Source organism: Magnolia sinica, chromosome 5 (genome assembly GCF_029962835.1).
Source record: "Magnolia sinica isolate HGM2019 chromosome 5, MsV1, whole genome shotgun sequence".
In the NCBI taxonomy this organism is placed as follows: domain Eukaryota; kingdom Viridiplantae; phylum Streptophyta; class Magnoliopsida; order Magnoliales; family Magnoliaceae; genus Magnolia; species Magnolia sinica.
The window spans coordinates 75,434,484-75,443,744 of NC_080577.1; the positions used below are offsets into that span (position 1 = coordinate 75,434,484).

Genomic DNA, 9,261 nt, shown 5'->3' on the forward strand with positions numbered 1-9,261 from the left:
CTAAGTTTGTACTTGATCCAGAATTAGATGACTCTCATGGTTTGGGGTCTCACCTCATCTTTAGTGGAGTGATGGAAAGCAACTTTCAGAGTTTTCAAGCCTTACAATTTTGTCAAAGTAATGTCCAACACTTCATAATATAGGATATCGGAAGTCTACACCAAAAGAAATGAACTTGGAAAATTCTAGTCATTCATGACATGTTATTGGATATAATTTCTCAGATATAGTAGCATGACCAAAACAGTAAGACAAGCGGAAGGCACTGTGATGGACAACCTGGTTGTAGTGGACCAGCATGTCAGACAGATGTTCTACACCCCGGAACTTGATGGGTTGGGGCTTAGGCTGTTGAGAGTAATAGTTGTGAGAAGTAAGCCTATTTTTTGTTGGATCATCCAAGCCAAGTAAAGCATGTAAGATCCATAATACAGTGAAAATATAGCATCCACCCATTTTATGGTATCCATTACAGAAGCACAATCATTAAAGGAGAGTTGAATGTATTCATGGTCTTGGAACATACATCTTTGGAACCCCATACACTAAACTACAAATGGCTACAAAAGAAAACAAATGGAGAAATGCTCGAGCGGGCTTATGTACAGGAACCTTGCCTGTAGATAGCTGCAGTCAGACACAAGGTATACATATGGGATGATGTGTTATGATTCTTCAACCCTGTAGTCATTTTTAAGATGAGAAAAATGCAACCAAAGATGTAAGAGGTGTCTGAATAAATTACAAATCCATGCAGCAGACTTATTCCCATTTGAATGTTTGAAAGAAGGGTCAAAATTGAAATAGATAAGTCTTAATGCCAAGAACAGAAGATACTCGGTGTGTACATGAGAGAGAGAGAGAGGAATACAAATGTAGATTTTTACAAGTAGAAATAAATTAGCACAAATGGCCTTGAAATTACTGCATGGTCTTCTTTGAAACAATTGCCAAACTTGTGTTCTTTGTCTCAATCAAACAAAGAGACTGAGAGCAAGGCTTTTCATACCTACATAAGCAACAGAAATTATACAAATTTTATGAAAGTAGTGGACAATACTCACAAAAGAATCAACATGGCCACAAGCTCGGCAATCTCATTTGCAAGAAACAAACCTGAGCCCACCATCTTTAAGAATGAGATCCAAACATATTAAATATTTTGTGCCAATTTGTGTTGGATGAATTGAAAATGTTTTCAGTTTTGGAAAAATGGTATTTTTAGGATAGCTATGGTCTATAAATTATCACCTCGTATTGACAAAACGCCACTGAACAAGAAGCGATGAAAAAAGAATGCAGAGGTTTAGAGCATAATACGTATGGCAATGATCTTCTTCCTATCCATGCCACCATTTCTACCTGTAAAATCATACTATAGAGAAGATCAATAAAACATAAAATCATTTTAATGTAACAATACCACTAACGCCCATTTTCTTACATTGAAATATTTGGTTTCTTGCCAGTAAAAGAAAAATGAATCAATCAGCTATTGCAGCAGCAATTTTTACAAGAGATATGCTGAAGGAGACACTACAAGAAGTACAAATGTATCAAGCTTAACAAATATCAAGGCAAATGTAAACTCAAAAAAGCAAAGAAAAGAAGAAACAATATCCCAGATATGAAGATTGTAAGAAATGATGAGTACATAACTACCACAACAAATCACACTGACAAATAGCCATAAAGCGACATTGCTTAAAACCCAGAAAAATTCATACCCTTTTTTGGAATTCAATCTAGTTCCCATAGCAGTACCACCCTGCACAAGCTGCTCAAAAGAAACATTCAATGGGTTGACAAAGGCACACATCTTCTACTAGCCAATCAATAGGCAAAACCACTTGACAAAATTGCACAACAAAAAGCAAGAAAGCCCATCTCAAGCAAAATTAGAGAAATAAAATGAATATGACCTTCTTATACATAATGGACCATTTTTTCTATAACGGTTGTTTTGGCATGTGTTTTACAAGTGAATATTCAGCTTTTTACCTGTAAGTAACTTACAAGTCATCCAAACAGAAAAACTGACTTACCTGTAAGTGACTTACAACTTACATCGAAACAGGTTACCTGTAAGTAACTTTCACTTGTAAGTGACTTACAGGTAAGTCACTTACAACTTAAAAGATCGAATGTTACATGCGGCACATGGTTACATTTGAACTTCTAAGCATTCGCATCAACATGGTTACATTTGAACCTATTAGCATTCGCATTAACAGTCAATCCATTTTTCCAGCTAATTGTCAAAAAATGAGGTAGATTCAAATCTCAAGTAGACTACACTAAAGGAAAGACGGTAATTGAACACCCACCGTTAAAAACTTATTAGGGCAATAAAGTTTTCGATTAAGATGATATTTATGTTTTCCCTTCATCTAGATCTGTCTAACATAAAGCAACATGTTGGATAGAAAATAAACATTGCACTGGACCTTTAAAAAAAAAAATTCCAAAACTTATATAACATGCCATAATGCAAATTATTTTAATTCATGCATAATGAAAATGTAAATAATTACTACTCATTTATAGTCAACTACACTTGTAACCAATCAAACAAGTTTTCATGGTTAGCATGGCTTGTTTCACCATAATTTTTAAGGGTGCAGACCACACCATAAATAATAGACCTCGCTACAGATGGAAGCACCTCCCAAGGTTGACTTTAATCCCGCAATGCAAATGACTAGAGACATACACAAACGTTATTGTGTATATGACAACAGATCCAAAAACACACCTTTAAAAAAAATTCAAAAATCACAAAATGAGGGATTCTTATGACCTTAGGAAGTATTTAAGGGCCTGTTTGGCCAGGCAACTTGGATGGGATTGGAAGGGATTAGAAGGGATTGGAAGATAGATCCCGGATTGACCAGGCGTGCCAAACAGACACGGGATCTTGATCCCGGGATGTTGTAATCCCATGGATCTTAAGACAATCCACTGACATCACCATCATTACCTTTAAATCCCATCCAATCCACCCTAATCCCTTCAAAATTGCTTGGGACGTGTTTGGTTCAAGGGATTGAAAGGGATGGGAAGGTTTAATCCCGGGATTGGCCGGGCGTCCCAAACAGACCGGAAATAGCAATCCCGGGATATAGCAATCCCATAGATCTTGCACCAATCCACTAACGCAGCTATCATTACCTTGAAATCCATACAATCCACTCTAATACCATCCAATTCCATCCAATTTGCCTAGCCAAATAGCCCCTAATGGTGGGCGTTCAATCACCACAGTTTCCTATGGTGTGGTCCACCTGAGATTTGGCCCTAAAATGAGCTGGAAAAAAATGAATGGCCCGCATACACATATATGGTGGAGCCCACAAAGCATTTTTAGATTTCAGAAACAGAGAGAGGGGAATGCGGATTGAAGGATTGAAAGATTGAGCATAGGGATTGAAGGATTGAGCATCCAAACGCAACAGATTTGAGAAACAGATAAAGAGAGAGAAAGAGAGAAACTAACCGTGCTCCTTCTTCTTCTCCTTCTTGCAGCGAAAGAGGTTTTTGAAAACAGATAGAGGGGAATGCAGCCAAGAGACAGGGAAAGAGGTTGAGGGAGAGCGGGAGATTGAGAGAGGGTAAGGGAAAGAGAGAGACTGAGTGCAAGAGAGAGAGATGGAGAGATGGTTTTCATCTGCGTGTGGGAGAAAATGGCAGATGGGAAGGGTTTTGTTTTTGGGAGGGGGTTTGGATTTTGGAGGGGCGCGTGACGGACGACTCCTTAGGGATGTTGGGTTTTAGGACCGTGGGGCCCACTGTGATGTATTTCATATATCCACTCCGTCCATTAATTTTAAATTATTATTTTAAGTGCTGATACAAAAAATGAGTTAGATTGAATTTGTAAGGAGACCACACAACATATTAATAGTAGAAATTTAATTTTTATTATTTCTTATGGTGTGGTCCACTTAGACATTTAATCTATATAATTTTTGGGCTCGTGCACTAAAATTATATATCAGAATTGTTGGACGACTTAGATCAAACACATATATTCCAATGGACCCCATGGATCCCCTTAAGCACCATCTATGTTTAATATGGTTTAGGTAAGGAGGTACGCTTTAGCTACAGATCACTTAGGCTTTAGCTACGGATTAAATCCGTAGCTATATTGCTACAGATTTAATTCGTGGCTAAAAGCTTTCAAAGTCTATAGCCTTTGCTTGATTTTTTGGTAGTGCCTCAGATAACCAAAAAGAATGAGATTTTTCTGGCTTAATATTAAAAGAAACCAACACAATGGAAATTACAATAATGTAAAATACTTAGATTTCTCCTTTTATTACATCCCGAAAGAACCAAGACGGAGTAGAAATTCGAATATAGAAGTTCAATGTCCACACTCACTTTGAAATGGTTCTAGGTTCTAATTGATTTTAAATTAAATCAAGTTGGGGCTAGCTTTATTTGATTTTGATTCCAAGAAGTGGAATATCACAATTCCTCTTTCAAATCAGATTGGAATGCAAAAACAAAATCAAATATAAAAAGCTAATAAAAAGAGAATATTAAATATGCACAATTTAGCTTAAGAAGATTACAAACTTATCTCTTAGAGTGATGCCTTGATTTTACTTAAATTTTATATTAAACTCTGAAAATCATGCTCTATTTATAGTTGCAGAAATCACGTCTACGACTGGTCATAGAACGAACTAATTTTTAAAATTTTGAGCGCAATTGGATAAAACCGTTCCATGACTGGTCGTAGGCACTTCACGACCGGTCGTGAAACCTCCACGACTGGTCGTGAAACCTCCACGACTGGTCATGACCTGTCTACGAGTGATTGTGAGGAGCCAGGAATAGTTGCTAGAGTTTGAGTCGTAGCTGCTGAACTGGTCATGAATGAGTCGTGTACTATTCACAGGACCGGTCGAGCAGACTCCAAGACTGGTCATGGCTTAACAAAAAGATTCTGAAAATTTACAACAAACTTAAAACTGGTCTTGGAATTTCTTGGACTGGTCAAGCCAGTGCTAGGACTAGTCGAACAGAGTCCAGGCCTAGTTATAGAATAATCCAAACACTTATAAAGTGATTCAATTTGAATTATGTATTCAAAATGACCTACGCTAAGGTCAATCTCAAGTCATTCATACCTTACACATGAAGTATGAACATTGAACCTTCTTTTCTTCAGATGATAGATAATATCTGATGTTCATGAAGCTTGAGATCTCGACACATGATGAAGCTTGAACTAGAGATTTTTGGAAGCTTGAATTTGTAGTTCTTGAGTTGTACTTCACCTTGAGTCTTGAACAAGATCTCGTCTTTCGATGTAGTTTTAAAACACTGAGCTTTGAAGCTTACAGAAGAGAACAATGTACTTGATCTTACAATTCTTGAAGTAGATCTTTGTTCTTGACTTGAAGCATTGTCCTTATACATGTGATGTATTGCCTTGAACATATATACCAATGTGCTACACAAGACACAGATTGAGGTTTTGGCACTACAAAATTTGATAATCAAAGGAGCATGAAATCATAGCACTTATAGACTCTCCTACCTTAGAGTAACTCCTGATCTGCGATTCGAGATTCTGGGTAAGGGACCTCGGTTACAAAGAGGGAAGGTGTTAGGCACCCTCTCTTCTCGTACAAATGTACGGTCTCTACTTAGTGTGGTAAGAAATCTCAAGGGATAAATGATATAGTTGGATTAGGACTAGGCACATGCGAATTTTTTATGTGGCAAGATCCGAGATTTCGGCAAGCCACAGAGCATACGTCCAATGATGTGTCTAGAGGTTGGATGTGATGATGCTTATGTGAAAAGGTAAAGAAAATTGGACTAGATCACTAGGAATTTCTGATGTGAAAGGATTCGATGTACGGTAAGTCACAGAGCAAACATTCACTAGAGATCTAGAGAAGTAGGGGGTTGAGAAGGGACTAGATGTCATATCAAGCATTGAAGCTCTGGAGACATTACCTCTATGAAGAGGAGTTCGAGCTCTTTTGCGACCACAAGAGCCTAAAATACATATTCACACAGAGGGACTTGAATATGAGGCAGCGACGATGGATGGAAACCTTGAAGGACTTCAGGTTCAAGGTCTCCTACCATCCTGGTAAGGCTAACCTTATGGCAGATGTGTTGAGCTGCAAGAAGACTATAGCATTTGTGGCTCCGCTGATAATCAATGAGTGAAACCTGGTAGAATTTATGCGAGACTTTGAGCAGAAGCTTACGGTAGAGGAACCATTCGAGAGAGTCGCACATATTCGCATACAGCCTCTTATCGATGACCGCATCATAGTGGCTCAAGGGAAAGATGAATGGTTAGTTGAGTTGAGGAAGCGAGCTAGTGATAATGAGGACTTTGAATGGAGAGTCAGTACGGATGGGGGTTTACATTATCGTGGCTGTCTATGTGTCTCAAACCTTCATGACTTGTGAAAGGAAGTTCTCAAAGCTGCTCACAATTCAAGGATGGCGATGCATCCTGGTAGTATGAAGATGTATCGAGACATGAAGAGATTGTACTGGTGGGACAACATGAAGGCCCACATAGCAGATTATGTGTCCCGTTGTCTCACGTGCCAGCAGGTCAAGGCCGAACATTGCCGACCTCCTGGACTACTTCAGCCCATGCCATAGTAGAATGAAAATGGGATTTCATCTCTATGGATTTCATTTCAGGGTTACCGAAGACAAGGAAGAGGCATGACTCCATTTGGGTGATCATGGACCGATTGATGAAATCGGCTCATTTTCTCCCGATTAGAGTTTTGAACTCTGTAGATGATTTGGCCAGGCTGTACATCAAGGAGATAGTACGTTTGCATGGAGTTCCTATGGAGATCGTGTCGGATAGAGACACATGATTCACATATATCTTTTGGACTCGTATCCAAGAAGTAATGGGTGTGAAATTGAAATTCAGCACCGCGTTCCATCCACAAACTGACGGGCAGACGGAACGGGTGAATCAGGTGTTGGAAGACATGTTGCAAGCTTACGTACTTAATTTCAAGGACAGTTGGGATGATTGTCTTCCTTATGCTGAGTTCACCTATAACAACAACTTCCAAGCGAGTATTGACATGGCCCCCTATGAGGCACTGTATGGGCGTCCCTGTCAAGCACCGCATTGCTGGGCAGAGGTTGGTGAGAAGAGTTTATTGGCCCAGAGTTAGTTCAGGTGACCTCAGAGAAGATTAACATTATCAGGCGTCGACTTTTGGCAGTACAGAGCAGACAGAAGAGTTACGCCGATACGAGACGACGACCGTTAGAGTTCGTGATTAGGGACCATGTGTTCCTGAAAGTTTTCCCCATGAAGGGAGTCCTTCGATTTGGCAAGAAAGGGAAGCTCATGCCGAGATTCATTGGCCCATTCCAGATACTAGACCGAGTGGGTGTGGTAGCTTACTGCCTTGCTTTACCCACACCACTCATAGGCGTGCACAACATATTTCATGTATCGATGCTGAAGAAATATGTTCCTGATCTTCCCACATCATCAAATGGGAGCAAGTACAGTTGAGTGAGGATGTTATTTATGTCCTGCGACCAACACGTATTCTAGACAGGAAGGAGCAGGTGCTGCGCATTAAGGTTATCCCACTTGTGAAGGTATTATGGACACATCATACTGAGGAAGATGCTACTTGGGAAACAGAAGCCGAGGTTCGCAAGAACTACCCTCAGATTCTTGAGGATTACGAAAATGTAGTAATTTTGAGGATGAAATTTTTCTTTAAGGGCGGTAGATTGTAACGTCTCAGAAAAATCCGTAGAAAGACCCGAGTACCACCTTAGGCAGAAATCACTAAGGACCGAATCCTTTAAAAATCAGACGAAAATTAATTAAGTACTAAACCGAGTTAGCCGGTAGATTAGCTGAACCAGTTTCTATATGATTTGTAAGATCCAAACCAAGTAGGATCGCTAACTCTACATTACTTGAAAACCTAGGATCAATCTCAAAACCCAGTTGCTCTCGGGAGCATCACAAAACTCTGTATCGGACCTGGACCGCACGTCAAAAGTCAGATTAACGCGAAGCTATACGATTATGACTGCTTTACTGGGCTTGAAAACCATCTTGAAAATCAAGTCCGAATGGTATCCCGAAACACACAACTTAAGCCCAGAGTGAAGTGTGTGAGAAACGTGAATATCTTTAGAAAATGAACTCAAACTTAAGTGAATTGGGTCGTTCGCTTGCAGGCCAAATTTAAAGTTTCAGACCATCAGATTCTGACCCAACTACACCCTCGGATCAGGAAAATTTCCCTACACAGGTCAGTGTACTTGTGGCCCTGATCAAGTGACGACGACCGTTGAACTGAAACAGGTCCACCGCGGTCGATCCACTGATCCGATCAGGCCGAAAACGTAACCTGACATAGATCCATTGTTAGGAGACTTTCTCCAGACCGTATGCAGGTAATGGGCCTCCAGATGAGCTCCATTGGCCTGAAACAACCGCCATTTGACTATAACCTAAGTATATCATGGCCTTGAGGCCATTGAGCTCGCTTTTGAGCCAATATAAGGCCCTTAAACTCCCTCTCTCCCATGCCATACGAATTCTATAAACCCTAGGAGAGAGAAGAGAGAAAAGAGAAGGAGAAAGTGAGGAGAAGTGAGAGAGTGAGGGATAGTTGCTGGGATTTGATCCCACCGCTCTACGTGCTGAATCGCCTCTCCCGTGTCGCTACATCGGCGATTTTGAATTTATTTTTGGGTAAGAAATCCTAATCCTAATCTGATTTAGGAATCCAAATAGTAGAATCGGTGAAATAACTAACCTATTTCGTGATTCAGGTTGCCATTGTGCCGTCAACAAAGACTTAGTGTACAAACTGAGTTCGATATGAGTTTATCAGCAAAAGGTGCAGACTATAAACGTTTAGGTTATGGTTTTCAAGGCTTTCAATGTTAGTAATGATTTATGACTGACTTGATTGATGTCACATGTGCCTAATTGTGATGTTTTCCATATATTACATATATATGTAAACTACGTTGATTTTTAATGCATTTCATGTGTTTGTTGAAATGTTTGAATGAGTATGGAGTTATGATTTATGCTTGCCATGTCTAATGACTGAGAATACATGATTGTTGTACGTATAGTGAATCCTTTATGAAGGGATTTGCTATAATACCTATTATAACTACTTTATTACATGTATGTGATAAGTGTAGCCTAAGTATTTGATAAAATGCTTGAATGAGAAAATACTCATTGAAATGTATTTA

The 9,261-nt window shown here is 39.4% G+C and overlaps 1 long non-coding RNA gene across 2 annotated transcripts; it reads right to left on the reverse strand.

Moving 5' to 3' along the window:
- Positions 1-925: 925 nt before the first annotated feature.
- LOC131246162 (uncharacterized) lies at positions 926-1,978 on the reverse strand. Of its 2 annotated transcripts, XR_009171218.1 has the most exons (4): positions 1,728-1,978; positions 1,445-1,536; positions 1,321-1,362; positions 926-1,116 (listed from the first exon to the last, which is right to left on the reverse strand). It is a non-coding gene; the product is annotated as an uncharacterized LOC131246162 (long non-coding RNA). The 2 variants fall into 2 exon arrangements; XR_009171217.1 differs by having other exon boundaries at positions 1,445-1,978.
- Positions 1,979-9,261: the final 7,283 nt, after the last annotated feature.